We start from the raw sequence: 21,781 nt of genomic DNA on the forward strand, positions 1-21,781 counted from the left end.
AAATTTCATATTTCAGACAGACTTGCATTATGATGAAAATCTGCTGTGTATCCTGTTTACAAGGTGCTTAGGACAGACTGCTACTCATGTGATTTACTTAACTTTAATGCATGTGAATCCAAACACTAACAGTGTAGTTTTAAAGAGTAAAACACAGTACAAACCTGATACTATATTGATCTTATTTTTCTATTTATACATGATTATTTAGAGTATCATCTGTTTATTTTCTTTCTCCAACTAAGTTATTAGAAAGTGCCAGCTTATTAGTCAAAGGTTATCATAACATTTGATAAAGTGACTGGGTAAGGCTTATGAAGGATATGAGGATCAAGCTAGTCCTTGAAGAGGAGGTTTAATTAGGTAAATTATTTAGAATTGCAGGCAGAGGACAACAGTATATGCCACTGTGCAATTTTGTTTGAAAATCAGTTAAGTTTTTTCCCCTGTATTTTTAATGAATTCATTCATTTGCACATTCATCATTCAACAAGCATTCATAGAGTGCATACTATGTTCTAGGCACCATGCTAAGCCTTTGGGATACAAAATAAAATAATGCAGGGTTATCTACAGTTGTCTCCAAACAATTCCACTGTGGCCATGACATATGTGTAACAGATTTAATATACACCTGCATTATGCATTAAATCCTCACAATCTATAGGAGCTCATCCATAAAGCAGGCTATTGTTGAGCAGATGCTGTAAACAAATGATGTAAAGCTAAGTGAGGAAGCACTGACAACTCTTGTGACTTACTGAGCCATTTAAAATGAGCAATGAGCCAAAGCAGGAGTCCTACAGAGAAAGAATCAATAATGAATACATTATCATGTATATTTCCCTAAGACAAGGATAAAAATCATGTGGCATTCACTTCTGTTACTAAATAATTTTAAGGAGCCTTCCCTCCCTTCCCCATGGACTCTAGCATACCTATTTCTGGTACAAAATAGAGAGATCTCAACTGCTGTTAACACCATAATTTTGTTAGACTTCAGCTGCCAAGACATTTTTCAAAATCCATTGGCTCATTTAAACCTTCAGAGGGAAAATGGCAATTGAGCATGAGTTTTACATTAAAGTAATACAGCACTGACTAAACGCAATGTGGCATTCCACCATTTTATCCACTGTGCTGTAGCCTGAAAACTTAAGAAAGGATAAATAAGTATATTTCTTGTCTTCTCCCCTACCTTACTTTTCAATCCCATTTCAAACACTAACTTTGTTTTTGTTATATTACTAAAAGACTATTTTCATATCCCTTTAAATTACATCATTAAAAATATTAAGATGAATCTTTAATCTACTACCTACCTAGGTTTCTTATTGCTCACTATTGTCTTTTTCTGGCATTTTAAAAAATAAGCTATGATTAGATAGGAAAATTACATATATGTTCAGTAAGTGGTGATGTCATAAAATTCAAGGTTTCTTATTGCTCACTATTGTCTTTTTCTGGCATTTAAAAAATAAGCTATGATTAGATAGGAAAGTTACATATATTCAGTAAGTGGTGATGTCATAAAATTCAACTAGATTCACCAGGGGAAAAAAAGTTAAAAGAGAAACAAAACAATAATGCAGGTTATCCAGGACATCTTTTTACTCATAAGGGTTGAAATGAAAAACAAAAGCTGCTGTTCCCTCAACTAGATGAAACCAATACATTTCATAGATTGAGAATCCTATCCAGGCAGGAGTACATCTGTATGAATGTATTTTAGACTAACAGGATGTTGATAATTGCTGAAGTTGGATTATGGGTACATTGGCCTTCATTGTGTTATCTCCTGCATTATGGTGTATGATTGAAATTTTCCGTAATACAAATTAAAACTTAAAAATGCATGCACAATCCATGGTCCTCCAAAGAACAAATGATTATCGCAAACAAATCTGGGGAAAAACAAAACGTGGTTTTCATCCTACATGCTCTGTAATGTAATTCATCCATATCATTTAGTTGCTCCTTGGAAAAAATATAATTTATTCTGTTGTTGAAGGAAATAATAGTTGCATTGGTTAGGTTCATGTGTCACTTTGACTAGATTGTAATCTCCACTCATCTGTCAAATGCTAATCTAGGTGTGCTGTAAAGATATTTTGTAGAAGTGATTAATATCTATAATCAATTGGCTTAGTAACAGATTATAATAGGTAATCTGGGTAGGTGAGAGAATTGTTTCAGTCATTTGAAAGGTCCTAACAACAGTGCTGAGACTTCCTTGTAAAAGAAAGTCTACCTGTGTTCCTTCAGCTAATGTCACAGAATTCCAGCTGTACTTTTCAATGGCCTGCCATACAGATTTTGGTTTCCTAGGTATTGCTTACAATTATGCAAGCAAACTGCATAATTTTTAAGATTGCAAAGATGAAAAAGAATTATAAAGCTTTAGAGATTTTTATAAAATTCTTAAATTTTTGTTCTCAGATCATACAGAGTAGGCAGCTTTATAGATGCAATTAGGCTGAAAGGTCTGCATATGGGGCCAAAATAAAGCATTTCAAATCATTCAAAGTACACATGGTTTTGTATATACAAACGACTTCCATGGTCTAAGTGTATGCTAAAATTTGAGAATCATGAGGTAGGAAAATGATTTAAAAAAAGTCTATCGATTGAGGTCTGCATTTTCAAACCATTTTCCCTTTAGGACACTTTTATGAAATTCCCAAAAATGAGTAGTTGATGCAGGGAATTATAAACTTGAACCACAAAGTTCAAACAATTCTTTTTTAGTATTGTCTCTGTTACCTTAATACATATTAATATAGTATGATTTTATGAGGAGTAAACATAGATGTATCTTATTGGAGAGGAGGAGAGATTTTTTTTATATTACCAACTGAAGATAGAAAGTATTTAGGACTTGATTTCAAAACATCTCCTGATTTAGCTGATGATAAGAAATGAAATAGGACCTCATTTTACTTTGGCACTTTAATTCCTGAAGATGGAACTCACCACAATGCACTCCTCACTGCCCAGCTTCAAAGAGAAACGTCCCACATCCATCCAGATCTCTCTTCAGCATTAATAGGCATTACAATAAAATTTAAAAGAATAAACTGCTCCCTTATCACATTTGGCAATGGACATCGCTAAAAGCTTGTATAAACCAACACATTCTCTATTAACTTGGCACTTTGTTATTGTAAATTCAAGAAATAAATGTCATTATTTCCTCTTGGCCACTGATTTTACTCAATCTAGGCAATTTTCCATTCTCTCTCTTGGGACTGACTTCTCAGCGTGCCTCCAGATTCTGGACAAGATGAGGATAAGTCGCATTACCTTTTACACCTCATTAGCTTTAACAAATATGTAGCTGGCACTTACACAAACCGTATCTTACCTGCTGTTTTGTTCCTCACTATATTGCTTTCCTGCTGTTTTTACAGGTGGCATTTAGGCATGCTATTCTGAGAGATAGCATCTCACAGACTTGTGGTTGCAAATCTGGGGACAAAAGTTAATTTGGAAAAAAATACAATTAAAATATTGGATGTTCATATAGCACAGAATGGAAATATATATTTAAGCCCACTGACAACTGCCGAAATCATTGGAAAGAAACCATTATTGTCTTCTTTTTGCAGATTATTGTTTTAGTTTTAAGCCTTTTAATGAGAAAAGTAGGCATGTTTTTTAATTCAAAGAAATTCTCTTTTTTTTTTCTTTATAAGAGTAGAATATGCTATCATCATTGTTAAAATAGACAACACTTTCATCACCTTCACGTATCATTAGATACAGTGTGGATCTGCCACTGCTTAGTGTTAACCTGCAATGGTTCCCAGTAGCTGAAAACAATTTCTAAGGTGTGTCCTTTTAGGGTGATAGTGGAAGTGTGAAACCAGGTATTTAATTTGGAAAAAAACAAAAAAGATGAAGCTAGAGGCAAAGTTAAATGTAGATCAACCCTTTCTAAAACAAACAAGTAATAAAATAAACTCTTTCTCTTTCCTTTGATTGATTAACTCAATCATTCATTAATAAAAAATAACTCATTAAGTTAGTAAATAATTATTCTTACCATGTGCCAGGCTCTGGGGACACAGTATCTTATAAGGCAAATAAGACCCTTTCCACTAAAACCCATTCCCAGAAACAGTGGGTTGAAGATGTGAGAGTGGGATTTGTGAAGTTAGGGCAAGATTCGGTTGTTACGAGTAGGAAATAGTAAAAACAAGTACCATAGATTTTATTATCCTGATCTTTCCAGTAGGACAGCCATCATTTTCACAGGTAGCTTCAGACTTGGGTTTAGGTCTCACTATGGCCAGCAGTCTGACACAGAAATAGACAAGAGACTGAATAGATTTCTTAAAATAGAGTCTGAATAAATGTCTCCAGTGAACTTCCCTTTTTAGTATATACCCTCCCTCACTTTTTCTTTCTTTTCTCTCCTAAACCCATTCCTCTTGATTCTCTGTCCATTAGCACATTAGGAGGATTCTCTGGGGAAAATGCTGCATGGCCAGTCTCATCTTACCCTTGACGGAGGAGGGTCTCTGGACAGAGATCATGGAACCAAATTTAACATTAATATTAACATTAACATTTAGTTGCTCTAGTGTGTGAAACCCTTTTTCCTATCCAGTATTATGAGAAATTTAGATTATATCCCATGCGTCTGCCTTCTCTCTCAGCTTTTTTTTTCTGTACAATATGCCAAATATGATACTACTTACTTGCCCTCAATCAGGGAAAAACACCCATAATTTCTTTATTTTAAATAATTATTTGACAATGAAATAAGAAACAAACAAAAGGAATGAGGAAAAAAATGCCACAAACTTATCCTTGTTAAATTGGCCTAAAAAAAATCAATGTGATGCAACATGAGAACAGTTGTAGTCAGCGGCCATATTAGAAATTCCAGGTATTTTATTTCCATTGTTTCTAGGCAAGTTACATTCTAATTTGAAATAGCAAAAAAATAAATAATATAATAATAATAATAATAATAAAATAAAGAAAAAACAAAACAAGTAAAAACAGTGCTGCCACTGCTAGTTAATGGATAACAATCTACTTCTTTGAAAATTATTTTATACGTTAGCTGAAAGGAGTCTTTTGTGTTTGAATGTGTAAAAACAAAGCCCCCGAAATTTTACTGCTGTCTCTCTGCTACTTCGGATTAGGCAGTCTCATATTCAGTGTCAAATTCACCTCTATCCCCTACCCCATTATCTCCAAAAGGTCAAGCACATATTCTCTTCCTTTCTGGAAGGAAGGAACATCACATTTTCAGTGCCTGAGTTACTTTTTCCAGAGAACAATAAATTATGGATTAGGTGAGATTTCGTAAATAAAGCCAAATATAAGCAGGTGATTAATCATTCATTTCTGGTTCACCTTGAGAGAACAGTACAATGATAACAAAACCAAAACATTGACTGTGTTTCCTGTTCATTATGTGCAAGTTTAGTGGATACATGCTCTGTACAGTTCATAAGGATTCTTGTACTGTTGGTTGAGACATTTGCTGTGGAAAGTCACCTAAAAAGGGAAAAATGACATCTTGAGAGTACCTACTGTGTATCAGCAGTTTTATATACTTATATGGGTTACTGTGCCAAATGTCAATTTTTTCCTTCCTTTTTTTTTTTTTTTTTTTTTTTAAATAAGGCTTATATGACTGGTTCTGACTCTGTCTGCATTACTTACTTGCCATGCAATCTTAGGCAGGTTTTTTGACCTCTAGTGCCATTTCTTCATCTCCCAAATGGGGATAATACAGGAAATTATTTCACAAGGTGGTTATGAGAACACATAACACATATACCATATCACTCAGGGTTCAACCAGAGAAGCACAACCAATGGGAGATATAAACATACATATGTATAAATGCATTTGTTACAGGAAATTGATCTTCCTGTTGTCTCTGTCTGCCAGAGCTCAGAGTCCGCAGGGCAGTCAGGAAAGGAAGATGGATGCAAGATGGGGAAGATGAAGGTCAGGCTGGACCCCACAAGCTTGAGCTGGAGCGTCAGTGGGACCCCAGTCTGGTCTTACTGCCTTTGACCTTAGTGATAAGAGAATCCTGCATATGCTAGGGCCCTTTGTCCCAGAGGTAAGCATACACATCTGGTCCAGGAGTGAGAGAAACTGATGGTTGATCCTGAGAACGGAGAGAGCTATATGCCCAGCTTGCCCTTCACACTAGTGAGGTGAATCAGTTGATCAACAATAATATGGATGCTGCTTCCCTTCCACTTTCCAGATCTCCAAGAATTCTCCTTGTGTCCTCCCCTAACCAGAAATATGTAAGAAAGGTAATTCTAGGAAATACAATATAGTTCATCTTAGCCAAGTTGACACCTTATAACAGCATATCACACAACATGTGCACAGACACAACATATACAAATATATTCAGGTGTTAGGGTTTTCTTTGACTAATCCATAGTGCCTGTTGTGTTTTTTTACTTTATTTTCACCAAAAAATTTATAAAGAATCAGCACAGATTTTATGAGTAAATGTTGATGGAGAAGAGGGCTTGTCAAAACAATAAGGTAGTCAGACTTGTTTAAAACAATTATCAATTGATACAAATCTATAATTTGTATTGGATTAGTTATTTTATATGAACTTCATAATTACCAAAAATTAAAAGTAGAAATCTTTGATCTTTATAAATCTGAGGCTGATTTTACCTGTCTTAACAATTAAGATAAAAGGTACTTAAGAGGGCCACCTGGGTGGTTCAGTTGGTTAAGCATCGATTCTTGATTTTGGCTACGATTATGATGTTAGGGTCCTGGGATTGAGCCTTTCTTTGGGCTCTGTGCTCAATGGGGAGTTTGCTTCTCTCTTACCTCTCCCTCAGCTCTACTCCTCTCCACACTCTCTCATTCTCCTTCTCTCAACTTAAAAAAAAAAAATTACATACCCAAGAAATTCTACTTTGAGCTCTCTTCCATAGAAAGTTCAAGAATGTAACCCTAACCTCTACGCTTTTGTCAAACTTCTTTCAGGAGGATGGATTTTATTTTGAAATATACATTCATTTTGCACATGGATTCTGTGCAGACCTACTTTATTCTTGCTGAGGAGAAGATTCCTTTGTTGTAGGGGACAGAGTAAACATCATTAACAATGAAGTGTATCTTCATTTGAACAAATAAAATTCAGGTACTCTGACAATGTGTCAAACCATTTAACCTTTCGTGATTGTTAGTTTTATTCTTTAACAAAAAGTATTAACTTTCGTTCTTTAATATAGTGATTGTTTAGTCAGTCTTCTAATTTACTCTTAAAATAATATCTGTACATTTTGGTGCATTGTGCCTTGAGATCTCCAGGGATTTGAGGAAATTTTGCAGTCACAACCCTGAATGTTTAGAGCAGAATCTCAATATGTTCTATATGATATCAACTGAGATACCTTTTTTTTTTTTTAAATAAAGCAGTCACATCCAATAGAATAAGGTTTATTATAAGGTCTGTTATAAAATCCAGAATCTGAATTTTTAACAAACCAGTGGTCATTCTTGTGTGGGTTTTTTAACACTATACTTTGAGAACATTATTTTAGGAAATAGTATGATATCAAGTCACTGCTGGTTACAGAATGAGAGTGTATGGATGTAGGAAGAGAAGGGAATTCCTAAAGGGAGTGTGAGGAATGTTTCTCTATCGTAGATTTGTGCCTAAGAACATTTGACATCTGCTTGCTTAGTGCATTTTGAGTTCCAGAATCAACTAGTAGTAGATCATATTGATTTCTGGACTTTACTCTGGAGTAAACTCTGGGAGCTTACTAAGAAAGATAGCATGGACAATACTTGTTCCTGAGCAGTATTTGCTTCTAGCAATTTGTAGAAAATATATTCTCACAAAGGCCAGAACTGTTGAACTATTGTTTAAGAAATGAGTAATCATTATATTTAGGTAGTAAGGGTCAAAACTAGAAGTTGAGTTACTCAGGGGCTTCAGTAATGTTTACTTCTTGAATGTAGCAACTTACAGTGTAATTAGCAATCTTTGTATGCCTATCCAAACTTTTTCTTAAGGCCTATTGTTTCCTTAACTGTGAAGTTTAGATATAACTGCCATGTCTCATATTTAATTGTTAATCACTATTATGATTTCAGAAGAATTATGGCAGGAAAATAAAAAGCAAAACCATTGAAAATACAAACTCCTTTATTTTAGTGATTGTAGGGGAAAAGAAAACCAAACCAAAAAAAGCATGCAAGCAAATTTACATCAGACTGTAACATTGCTTAAAAAATTCACTAGCTATGCTGTTTAAGGTGCTGATTTTTATGTAACATATTATGACTCAGGATAGAAATGACAATTTCCTCTGAATAAGAACCAATGAACACAGATGAGAAGTTTCACTCTTACATAATGTCAATTATGCCCTTTCTTGTGAAGGTTTGTCTTTTGGACCTGGTCACATGCTTAAATGATAAAATAAGGATTAAGAAGTCATACTATCAGCACACCTGAGTGGCTCAGTGGTTGAGTGTCTGCTTTCAGCTCAGGGCATGACCCTGGAGTCCTGGGATCAAGTCCCATACAGGGTTCCCTGCGTGGAGCCTGCTTCTCCCTCTGTCTGTGTCTCTGCCTCTCTCTGTCTCTTATGAATAAATAAATAAAATCTTTTTTAAAAAGTCATACTATTTATGATTTGAGGCAAATTTTTTAAAAAGTTTAATTTAGCTGATTTTTACTGTTTAATGCCCTTTTATTATTCTATTTTTTACATATCCAGTATTTTCAAATGCTCATTATTTTATGCAATTGCTAAGTGCTTTATCTGCATTACTTAATCTAATCTTCACGGCACCTCAGAAACATATAAGGAAGTAGCTTTATCTGTAGCCAAGGTATAAATAAGAAATGATAAAATTAATTGAAATAAAATTGTTAAGTACCATTTAAACTTTCAGAGTTTTAAAAGTTCTCATCTTGATTGCTTAAAAGCTCTGGATAATCACTTAGTCAAGGTAATGAATATCTTTGCTCTTTTTTTCTTAATTCTTTTTTGTTTTCCTCTAATCTCTAATGCATAAAGTTGAATTAATCCTACTCCTCAAATCATGGCTTATTATTAACACTGATCTGCCATGTTCTTTTTTTATCTGTGCATTTTTCTCTTTGTCTCCTATCTCTATTTTTCTTCTGTTTCTTTAGGTAATTATTCTAAAATATTATCTTTCAGTTTGTATGCATTCTTTTAAATAGTGTCTTATGTCCTATTCACAGGCATTTATTCTGGCAAGTGATATTATATCTCTCTTTTTTTTTCATTTTTTCCCACTTAGTATTAGGTTAAAAAATACTGTTCACCTATATTGTTACCCATAAATCTAATCCATTTCTTCTGTCCCTAATACTCTGTATTATTTGTCCAGAGCACATTACCTTTCTGTTCTTACATTGTAACAATGAGCTTTTATAAGTCCCCAATCCTACGAATAATTATTCATTAAATATTGCCGAATATATTTGCGTTTGGGACATTTACTCAAAAGTTACAGGACCTCTTACAAAATAGTACCAGATGGCTCCTTAAATGGTCTGTCTATACCTCCTAACTGTAATCCATGCTAGTTTAAATATGCCCACTTTTCCCCAATAAATATTTTTCAGCCTTTAAATTTTTACAATATAAGAAATAAAGTGATTTCTCACTTTTGTTTTGGTTTGTTTTTTGATTACTAAAACGGTAAGCACCCCTTCATATTCTTGTAAGACTTTCAGATATCTTCCTCAGTAAATATCTTGATCATATCTTTCACATGATTTTCAGGCATGTTTTCTTGTATATTCATGTTGGTTTGAAGTACTTCCATGTATGGTCTAGATATAAATCCTTTGTTGATTTTATATTTGACACATTGTTCTCACCCATGCTCATTTAGCTTTATTAAGAAGTTTAGAATTTTCTGTTTGTAACCAAAATGCTAAAAGGTATATATTTAACTTTTCCTTTTCTTACCTAACAGAGATTTAGAAACCATTTAGCCTTAAGTCTTTAGATTTATCTGAATCTGGGAAATTTTTGTTCTATTATTATTATTACATTATTTCCTCCTTTTTATTTTAAAGTTTATTTAAAAGAAACAGTAGATCTAGGGGCTTCTGAGTGATATGGTCTATTAAGCATCTGACTCTTGGTTTCTGCTCAGGTGGTGATCTCAGGGTCATGATATTGAGCCCTGCATTGGGTGCCATACACAGTGCAGAGTCTGCTTGAGTTTCTTTGTCTCCTTCTTCCTCTGACCCTTCCACTCGTGTTGTCTGTCTGTCTAAAGTAAATAAATGAATCTTAAAAAATAAAATAAAAGAAAGATAAAGAAACAATAGACCTATACGGAGCCATGAGGTGTGCCTTGAATTCTTTCAACTACAAAAAGTAGAGTTGACAATGGGCCCCAGGTGAGGCACTCTGAAATCTGTTGTTCGTTTGCTTCCAGCCAGTGACCAGCATGGTTGGATACAAAGCAGATTCATTCTTAGGAGACATGGGACTCTCCTAGTGGGATACTTTGACCTAAGAACTCCCTGGTGGCCTAACTCAGCTTTTTTTAGACTCCACTACATTCTACAACACTAGTCAATCTTTTATCCATCTCTTCTGCACAGAGTGTCAGACTTTTGTTGACTGATGGTTTTCTAGACCCCAGCATCCTCTCAATTTTCTTTCACTCGTGGTATACTAATAAAATCTTTGTATACTTAATCCTATCTTAACATGTGCTTCTTAGAAGACCTGGACTAACACATAGAATAAAGCACAATAACCATGTGATCACCTTGTTAGATGAAAACAACAACTAAAGATCTTCAAAATTCAACATACATTAGTGAGAAAATTCTCAGCAAGCAAGGAATTTGAAGAAACTACTGCAAACTGATAAAGAATGCCCATGAAGGGCACCTGGGTGGCTCAGTGGTTGAGTGTCTGTCTTTGGCTCAGGTCGTGATCCCAGGGTCCTGGGATGCAGTCCTGGATCAGGCTCCCCAGAGGGAGCCTGCTTCTCCCTCTGTCACTGCCTCTCTGTCTCTCTCTCTCTGTGTTTCATGAATAAATAAATAAAATCTTTTTTTTTAATAAATAAAATCTTAAACAAAAAAAGAGTAGCTATGCTATAAGTTAGCACCCAATTTTTGAAAAATACTGAACACTTCTTATTTGGGAATAAGGTAAGGGATATATTCTATTATTGCTATTTAATATTGTAATAGAGATATTCGTTTTTTGTAATAAGGAAAGAAAGAGATTAACATCAAAAAGAATAAGCAACTCTCTATTTGTAAACAGTGTGATTATTTGCATATGATATCTTTAAGAATGTCTAAAACCAATACTAGTACTAATAGGTGAATTTTGGAAGTCAAAGGATAGAAAGCTAATGTAGAGATGTATCAGTTGTTTTTTACATACCAGCATCAAGCCCTTGGAAAGTATCATTTCAAAATATTCACAATTTTATCAAAACCCTAAAATAATTAGGAACATGTTTGAAAAAAACATTTTCAGGATCTTTATACTAAAAATCACAGAATAAAAAAAAAATTAAAAAAAATAAAATAAAATAAAAATCACAGAATAGTATTGAGATAAGTTGTAAAAGGCCTAAGGAAGTAATCAGAAAATGTGTGTGGAAATGCAAACAAAATAGAATAGCCAGATAAGTTTTCCAAAAAAAAAGTTGGAATATTTATTTTATCTAATTTTAGGGTATAGTAATCGATACGGTATACTACTAGTCAAAGAATAAGCATATAGAGTAATTAAACAAAGTGAATATTCCAGAAATAGATGGAAACATATGTGGTCAGATGATTCTTGACAAAATTATTAAGGCAATTCTGCAGGGAAGAAAAATCTTTTCAACTTGAGATGTTAAAATAATGAGATATTTATTATAGGGAAAAAGATGTTATTGCCCATTGTAGGCAGAATAATGGTCTCCCAAAAATGTCCACATGCATCTTCCTGGAGCCTGTGATTTTATTACTCTACATGTCAAGAGAATTAGTATGTGTGATCAAGGTTAAGGACTTTGAAATGGAGAAATAGTTCTGAGTATCCATGTGGCTGAATCTCATCACATGAAGCCTCAAAAGTGAAGAAGTTTTCCTGCCTGAGGCAGAAAGAGATGTGACATGAAAGGGATTCCAGGTGCTGTTGCTGGCATTGAAATTGGAGGAGAAGGCCACAGGGCAAGTGCTGTGAACATCCTCTAGAAGTCCTCAGCTGACAGCAAGCAGGAAACAGCAGTTTCAGTTCTACCAGAAAATGAAATTTGCCAAAAACACAAGTGAAGAAACAGATTCCCACCCAGAACCTCCAGTAAGGAATATAGCCCTGCCAAAACCTTGGTTTCTCCCCTGTGAGAGATCCAGAACTTTAAGATGATATATTTACATCAAGTCACAAAACGTGTGGTATTGTATTATGACAGCAATAAAAATTAATGCAATCATACATAAAATTAATTTGAAATATATCAGAAAACAAAATATAAAACAAACAAACAAAAGAAACATTGAACCTCTTAGAGGAAGGCTTAGAGAAAAATTTTGACATATTTTGATAGAATAGGCAAAGATCTTATAGAATACAATAAAAGCATGAAAATTGAAAGAACCAGCATATCAAAATTCAAATTTATCCAGATTTGAAATATTTTATTTTCAGTATTCAACATTAAGAAATCAATAAATCTTTGATTGGTAGAAAATATTTAGTACAAACATCTGACAAAGGATGTAAAAGATAAATACTCAACAATAATAAGTCAAAAGCCAATTAAAATAGTAAGTTGTTTAGTCAAAAGACATACAAGATGGCCAGTAAGTAGAGGATAATATGTTCAACTTCATGTAGCTTTCATAAAATTAAAACTTAAAACCACAAAGAGATACTTCTGCATATCTATTAAAATGGATAAAACTAAAGAGAGTCACCATGGCAAGTGTTGATGAGATAGATGTAGCAGAGCTGGACTGTAATGCACTGCTGGTGAAAACGTAAAATATACAACCACTTTAGAAAACCCTTTGTCCATTTCTTAAAAATTTAAATATACACCTACCACAGGACCTAGCCATTCCTCATTCTAGGTATCTCCTCAAGAGAAATAAAAACATGTATCCACTTGTACAGAAGTATGTACACAAACTTTATTCATAATACACAAAAATATGAAAATCTAAACATCCATCAGTAGTTGAATGGAAAAATAAGATAACACATCCATTCAACTGAATACTTCTCAGCAATAAAAAAGGAAACAGCTATAAGACACACAATAACATTAATGAATCTCAAAATCCTTATGCTGACTGAATGAAATCACAAACACATACCAAAGGATTCCATTTATATCAAACAAAAACTAAAATATAGTGGCAGGAATAGGTCAATGTTTCCTGCTGCCAGAGGTGAGGAGGGTATTATGCACTATATCGGACTCTGAGGAGTCTTTCAAGGAAGATGGAAGGGTCTATACCTTCATGGTATATAACTGTAGGAACTCCTCAAATTGTGTATTTAACTAGGTACAGTTTATGGTTTCCTGAATAAAGTTGATACGGAAAAAATAAGAAAAAAATAAGAGATTGGAAAAGACAGTTGTAGGCAACAGAATTTTCTGTATGGGAAAAGCATGAACATTAGAATCCAGTAGAGTCTGGGTAAAAAAATCTTGCCACTAAAACTTGCTGGCTTTGAAATATTAAGGAGTTATTTAGCTCTCTGATTTTCAGCCTAATCATCTCTAATAACATGGGAAATAATTTAATAGTGTCATTTTAAAATTTAAATAAGAACACGTTAAAATACCTAATGAAGGGGGCACTTGGGTGGCTCAATCAGTTAAGTGCCCAACTTTTGGTTTTGGCTCAGATCATGAACTCATGGTCATGGGATCAAACTCAGCATCAGCTCTGTACTCAGCATGGAGTCTGCTTGGGGGTCTCCCCATCTTCCTCTGCCCCTCCCCCCTGCTCACACACCCCTCTCATTCTCTCTCACCTAAATAAATAAATAAATAAATAAATAAATAAAATCTTTAAAATACCTAATGAAGAATCATATACATCAGGTACTTACATTTTTGTAAAACTTGCTTTCTTTCCTAGTGATTGACGCAAATTGTAAATGATGTCAGATATCAAGTTGCTTAATAATTTATAGCGTTACATAATTTAAGTCATTTAAAAATTAAAAGAGCAAATAATGCACTTCCATTATGAACCTGTAAACCCCACTAACATTTTATCTATGTTTAAATGAACTTGCAAATCATTCCTCATTTTCTAGTACTCTTATTCCTAATTTTCTCATATTCAGCTGCCAACTGCCAGGATCTTATTTGTTTCTAACAGAATGAAATCACCTTTCACTGCCATGATCATTGTCAGCCTAGCATTACTTTCTCATATATTGGAGTCTGTTAAGAGTTAGAATTACAAGATCATTTAAATATAAGAATGGGTTAGTTACTGTTAATAATCTGTTAAGCAACCATTGCATTTCTATTGAGCTGCTGTATTCAATAAACATATCTGTGCTTTCAGAATATGATTGTCCTATGAACTCAATTTATTCTCTCTATGTATATTATTAGCGGACACCAGGAGATTTGTACTTTTATTCTGTGATTCAGATCTCCTAAGGGCATTTGTTAAATTATTGTTCAAGGTCCAATTTAAATAACTTCCCTTGAAACTTCCTCTGGTCTTTTCTACAAAAAAAGAAGAAAAGCACTGTAATTTAAGTAATAAGACTTTAAGGATATCTGATCCATTCCCTTTACTTAGGAAACAGCTTTAGAGAAGCAAAATTACTTGTCCAAAGGAAAACAACCTTATCATGTCAAAGCTAGGACTGGGATATAAGCTCATTATGCTCAGTACAATTCAGTACAATATTTATTCACTATACTATATTGACATTTTTACATCTTCTGAAATAATGGAGCTATTTGCTTTTCCATTTATTTTTCTACTTAGCATTTACATTATTTAGAGTATATTGCTGTTATGAATAAAAAACACTCCAAATAGCGACTTAATAAGAGACCTATTTATTTCACTAATATTTAAAATCAGAGGTGAGCCCTCTGGGGCTGGTCGGCTAATGGCCCTGATCTCTCTCATGTGTGGTTTTCATTTTGGAGTCCAATGACTCTTCAGCCATTGTCATAGCCCAACGAATTTTTAAAGAGTGACAACGAAGTGGGATGACGAAGTGGCAGGCAAGCAATTTTCTTTAGAGTGATCATGCATAAGTAGCATACACCACTTTGTCCCATATTCTTTTGGTTTCATGTTCACAGCTAGTTACGTGAGAAGGGGCACGTAAAATCAGCAGCTGGGTGATTGATAAAATCAAGAATTATATCATGACAAGAAAGAAGTGCAAAATGCAAAGTCACAACAGCACTGTCAAACACAGACTGCTTTGTATCAGTGTCTTCAGTCTTTTTTTCCTGGCAAACCTTGAAAGAATTTTGAAAACAAAAAGTGCTTTTCTCACATTACTAAGTTACATAGCAAGCCATATTCTAAATATACACAATTGAAGAGATTATAAATTTCAGTGTGTTACAAATATTGATATTTTGTGTAATTTTTGATATTCAGTATCATCCATTTAAAAATACATGAAAAACTATTCCTTTAACATTTTGTATCTTTTTTCTTTGTGAATCTATATTTCTACTGTACGTTTCACATAGAATTGTATTCTAGTATATTTGTATTTTCGAGCCTTTTACCAATCACCAAAGACTATATATAAAACTTGAATTTTTTTCTGTGCTAATGTGGTTTAAAGCTCATTTTCTTCTTAGAGTATCCTAATCATTACTATAAGTATATAACTGATAAAAAATATTATACATTGCTATAGTTATAAAAAAGTTTTAAAAAATATCTCGGAGTTTTTCTTTTCAAAAATTATCTGTGGATTAATATCATATATTGCTCAATTGACACAAAGTTCAGGATCAATACAGTTCCTATACTGGCATTTTTGTATGTATAAATCATTATGAACCGTTTTAACAAGAATGCACATAAGAATGGGAAGAATGTTATTAAAAGGCATTGTCACTCAGTTCTTTAGAATCTGGAAATCATATTATATATATATATATGTATGTATAAAATATTTGCCATTACTATCATTCACTTTCTGACACTAAGTCAGAATTTTGAATCATCTCTTTTATTTCTGCCCTTGATGAATTCTATATAGTAGGGCAATTCACAATTGTGATACTATCTTTTGAAAAATGAATGAGGAAATCTGCTTAAGGGGAGAAGAGAAAGAAAAAAACACTGGCTTGTTCTCATGGATGCTAAGTTCATGAAAGCATATATATGATTGTTTTGTTCCCTCAGAAAATCTTCATGTGACCCTAGGTTACATATACCCTAATTTGAAGATTATTACTTCGTAGTATATTATATTTACCATTTTATAATGATATGTTTTTAAAGCTTTGCACACACACACCCTTCTATCCACAAAAGACTTACCATTTGACATATATATATATATATATATGTATATATCCAACCAGGATTTCCCACTAGCAGGTAAGCCATTACAACAAGGAAATGGCTATTTATCTCTGTCTTAAGAAACTGAAAGGAGACAGCTGAGTAGAAAGTAATGAGCAAGAACATAAAGTTTTTAAGATCCCTGGCTTTTCTCGGGGTGTCAGTTTGAGTTACTCATTATCTCTCTTTCTTCTGGCAACCCAAACAATGTTAAAATGGGAATAGCCAAACACTGGGCCTGTAGCCTGCAATTCTAACAAAAACAGACTTTATACTCTGTATTTATTAAAGTCATTATATCCTTTGACAAAAGAAAAGAAAGAAAAGAAAAGAAAAGAGAAAAAGAAAGGAAAAAAAGAAAGAAAGAAAGAAAGAGAAAGAAAGAAAGAAAGAAAGAAAGAGAAAGAGAGAGAGAGAGAAAGCGAAGAAAGAAAGAAAGAAAGAAAGGAAAGAAGAAAGAAAGAAAGAAAGAAAAGAAAGAAAGAAAGAAAGAAAGAAAGAAAAAGAAAGAAAGAAAAGAAAAGAAAAAGATGTTCAGGAGTCATTTTGAACAGGATAATTCAAACTCTTCAAGAACTGCAAAATTTACACGAGCCAGGACACTGTTGGAGTATTCAGGGTCAAGAGCTATAAGTATGTCATCTCACTATCAAATAACCAGCCTCTGAGATTCCTTCATGGCCACACTTCAAGGCCAGAAGCTAACTCTTTGATAAATGTGCAAGTGAGATAAGAGGGAGCTGCTCAGTCAGACCAGCTATCTATCAAGGCCACTGGTATCTTATCTCTGCTTTACCTATTGGTTATCTTGTAACATGTGTACTTTTAATTAAAAGTAATACATCTTCTCTTGTTTACTGACAAATATGTCTGCCCACAGGGAATAGAGGGCAAGGGAATAAGTGAACTATGAGAGAAGAACCTAATTTCTTAACAGAAAGTCCTCTATAGGCCATAAAAGGATATAAAACTTTATTTGCTCCAAAATATTTTTAAATACTTGAGGAAAAAAAATACTTTGTGCCTTTGGTTAGTTAGTTTTTGTTTGTAAATTATTACTTGTTGAACAAATACTCATTGACCCAAGCCTTATTAGAAGTTCAGAAAATAACACTAAACAAACCAGACAAAATCCCTGTCCCATGGTGCTTACAATGTAGTGGGAAATTCTCAAAGTGAGTTTACAAAGACAGGAGAGAACTAAAGGAGTGAATCTATGGATTCATAGATACATATCTATTAAAAGTCAAATTTCTTTATTATGAAGTTGCTTAATGATAAGGAGAGGATGGTTTCACAAGGACAAAAAGGAAGACTGTTAAATTAAGGTTTTCCAGACAGCCCTATTTTTAACATTTTTACCACTTCTATAAACATGTTTAAGATCCTGTAATTTATTTGAAAGATAATGGATACATATATGTGTGTGAATATACACATATATATATGAATACACTCATATATACATTTATATATATACACACTGTTATATATATATCAGGATCTTTGGAAGCATTGTGGTACTGTAGAGTACTGCATAACTGTAGTTAATATTATTGTGTTCACTTTTTTTTTGTACTTTGTCACCATAGTATTTTGGAGAATTCATCCATATTTCCTTTTGTATCAGTAGCCTATTTTTTTAATAACTTGAATATATAACAAATCTATATTTTCCTTTCTTCGACTTAGTGGTCATTTTCATTGTTTCAAATTTGCATCTATTATGGATAAAGCACATACATTTTTGTATAAGTCATTATATGGGCATATGATTTCTTTTCTCTTTTAATGAGCAGAAAAATTTTTTACTATCAAGTCACATATATCCTGTGTTTATGTGTTTTTTTGTTTTATCCATTAATTCTTAGCTCTTCCAAAATCCAGAACATATCTTCCTATAGCTTCTTTTAGAAGTTTTATGTGTTTAGCTTTTCTTTCTTTTTTTTTTTTTTTAGATTTTAAAATTTATTTATTTGAGAGAAATCACAGAGGGAGAGGAAGAGACAGAAACAGACTCCCCACTAAGCAGGGAGTCCAATTCAGGTGGTGCTCCAGTCCCAGAATCCTGAGATCATGACCTGAGCCAAAGAATGTGCTTAACTGAGTCAACTAGGTGCCCCTATGTTTAGCTTTTACATTTATATGTACAATTCATCTCAAATTAATGTCTGCATAAACTGAGATAGAAATTGAGGTTTATTTAATCAATAGGTGTTCATTTTTTCCAGCATCATTGTTAAAAAACAACCACCTTATATTCCCATTGAATTGATTCAGTTCTTTTCATTATGAAACAACTGATTCTGTACATGTAAGTCTATTTCTAAATCCTCTTGCTCTACCTATGTTTCTGATTATTATTGTAGGTTTATAACTAAGTCTTGAAATTAAGTAGTATAAGTTCCTCATTATTTTTTCTTTTCTAATATTGTATTGGCTATTACAAATCTTTTCATTTTCATATAAATTTTAGATTCTGAGAAATTTCTATGAAAAATCTACTGAGATTGTGTTGGTTTATTGTAAGTTTATCAACTGATATAGAGGGAATTGGTATTTCAAAAGTATTGAAACATTATTAGCCATTACTTTTCAAATAATCTTCTGCAAAATCTCTTTCTCTTGACTTCTGGAGTGTCATATAATCGATACATGTGACCATTGGATTTGATCCTACAGATCTCAGTTGTTTTTTGCTTTTTTAAAAAATTTTTTAATTTATTTTTTATTGGTGTTCAATTTACCAACATACAGAATAACCCCCCTGCCCGTCACCCATTCATTCCCACCCCCCGCCCTCCTCCCCTTCTACCACCCCTAGTTCGTTTCCCAGAGTTAGCAGTCTTTACGTTCTGTCTCCCTTTCTGATATTTCCCACACATTTCTTCTCCCTTCCCTTATATTCCCTTTCACTATTATTTATATTCCCCAAATGAATGAGAACATATAATGTTTGTCCTTCTCCAACTGACTTACTTCACTCAGCATAATACCCTCCAGTTCCATCCACGTCGAAGCAAATGGTGGGTATTTGTCATTTCTAATAGCTGAATAATATTCCCTTGTATGCATAAACCACATCTTCTTTATCCGTTCATCTTTCGATGGACACCGAGGCTCCTTCCACAGCTTGGCTATTGTGGCCATTTCTGCTATAAACATCGGGGTGCAGGTGTCCCTGCGTTTCATTGCATTTGTATCTTTGGGGTAAAATCCCCAACAGTGCAACTGCTGGGTCGTAGGGCAGGTCTATTTTTAACTCTTTGAGGAACCTCCACACAGTTTTCCAGAGTGGCTGTACCAGTTCACATTCCCACCAACAGTGTAAGAGGGCTCCCTTTTCTCCGTATCCTCTCCAACATTTGTGGGTTCCTGCCTTGTTAATTTACCCCATTCTCACCGGTGTGAGGTGGTATCTCATTGAGGTTTTGATTTGTATTTCCCTGATGGCAAGTGATGCAGAGCATTTTCTCATGTGCATGTTGGCCATGTCTATGTCTTCCTCTGTGAGATTTCTCTTCATGTCTTTTGCCCATTTCATGATTGGATTGTTGGTTTCTTTGCTGTTGAGTTTAATAAGTTCTTTATAGATCTTGGAAACTACCCCTTTATCTGATACATCATTTGCAAATATCTTCTCCCATGCTGTAGGTTGTCTTTTAGTTTTGTTGACTGTATCCTTTGCTGTGCAAAAGCTTCTTATCTTGATGAAGTCCCAATAGTTCATTTTTGCTTTTGTTTCTTTTGCCTTCGTGGATGTATCTTGCAAGAAGTTACTATGGCCGAGTTCAAAAAGGGTGTTGCCTGTGTTCTTCTCTAGGATTTTGATGGAATCTTGTCTCACATTTAGATCTTTCATCCATTTTGAGTTTATCTTTGTGTATGGTGAAAGAGAGTGGTCTAGTTTCATTCTTCTGCATGTGGATGTCCAATTTTCCCAGCACCATTATTGAAGAGACTGTCTTTTCTTCCAATGGATAGTCTTTCCTCCTTTATCGAATATTAGTTGACCATAAAGTTGAGGGTCCACTTCTGGGTTCTCTCTTCTGTTCCATTGATCTATGTGTCTGTTTTTGTGCCAGTACCACACTGTCTTGATGACCACAGCTTTGTAGTACAACCTGAAATCTGGCATTGTGATGCCCCCAGCTATGGTTTTCTTTTTAAAATTCCCCTGACAAAAAAAATAAATAAATAAAATAAAATAAAATAAAATTCCCCTGGCTATTCGGGATCTTGTCTGATTCCACACAAATCTTAAAATAATTTGTTCTAACTCTCTGAAGAAAGTTCGTGGTATTTTGATAGGGATTACATTAAACGTGTATATTGCCCTGGGTAACATTGACATTTTCACAATATTAATTCTGCCAATCCATGAGCATGGAATATTTTTCCATCTCTTTGTGTCTTCCTCAATTTCTTTCAGAAGTGTTCTATACTTTTGAGGGTATAGATCCTTTACATCTTTGGTTAGATTTATTCCTGGGGTATCTTATGCTTTTGGGTGCAATTGTAAATGAGATTGACTCCTTAATTTCTCTTTCTTCAGTCTCATTGTTAGTGTATAGAAATGCCACTGATTTCTGGGCATTGATTTTGTATCCTGCCACGCTACCAAATTGCTGTATGAGTTCTAGCAATCTTGGGGTGGAGACTTTTGGGTTTTCTATGTAGAGTATCATGTCATCGGTGAAGAGGGAGAGTTTGACTTCTTCTTTGCCAATTTGAATGCCTTTAATATCTTTTCGTTGTCTGATTGCTGAGGCTAGGACTTCCAGTACTATGTTGAATAGCAGTGGTGAGAGTGGACATCCCTGTCTTGTTCCTGATCTTAGGGGAAAGGCTCCCAGTGCTTTCCCATTGAGAATGATATTTGCTGTGTGGGCTTTTCATAGATGGCTTTTAAGATGTTGAGGAATGTTCCCTCTATCCCTACACTCTGAAGAGTTTTGATCAGGAATGGATGCTGTATTTTGTCAAATGCTTTCTCTGCATCTAATGAGAAGATCATATGGTTCTTGGTTTTTCTCTTGCTGATATGATGAATCACATTGATTGTTTTACGGGTGTTGAACCAGCCTTGTGTCCCAGGGATAAATCCTACTTGGTCATGGTGAATAATTTTTTTAATGTACTCTTGGATCCTATTGGCCAGTATCTTGTTGAGAATTTTTGCATCCATGTTCATCAGGGATATTGGTCTGTAATTCTCCTTTT

The 21,781-nt window shown here is 34.0% G+C and overlaps 1 long non-coding RNA gene across 1 annotated transcript in view; it reads right to left on the reverse strand.

The window, feature by feature from the left end:
- Positions 1-704: 704 nt before the first annotated feature.
- Positions 705-21,781, reverse strand: part of LOC102154965 — a 198,120-nt gene continuing 177,043 nt past the window's right edge. Inside the window, exons 5-7 of the long non-coding RNA XR_005356780.1 lie at positions 4,206-4,299; positions 3,365-3,468; positions 705-800 (exon numbers count right to left, since the gene is read on the reverse strand). This is a non-coding gene — a long non-coding RNA (uncharacterized LOC102154965). The remainder of the gene's footprint in view (positions 801-3,364; positions 3,469-4,205; positions 4,300-21,781) is intronic.

This window comes from Canis lupus, chromosome 3 (assembly GCF_011100685.1).
Source record: "Canis lupus familiaris isolate Mischka breed German Shepherd chromosome 3, alternate assembly UU_Cfam_GSD_1.0, whole genome shotgun sequence".
Taxonomy (NCBI): domain Eukaryota; kingdom Metazoa; phylum Chordata; class Mammalia; order Carnivora; family Canidae; genus Canis; species Canis lupus.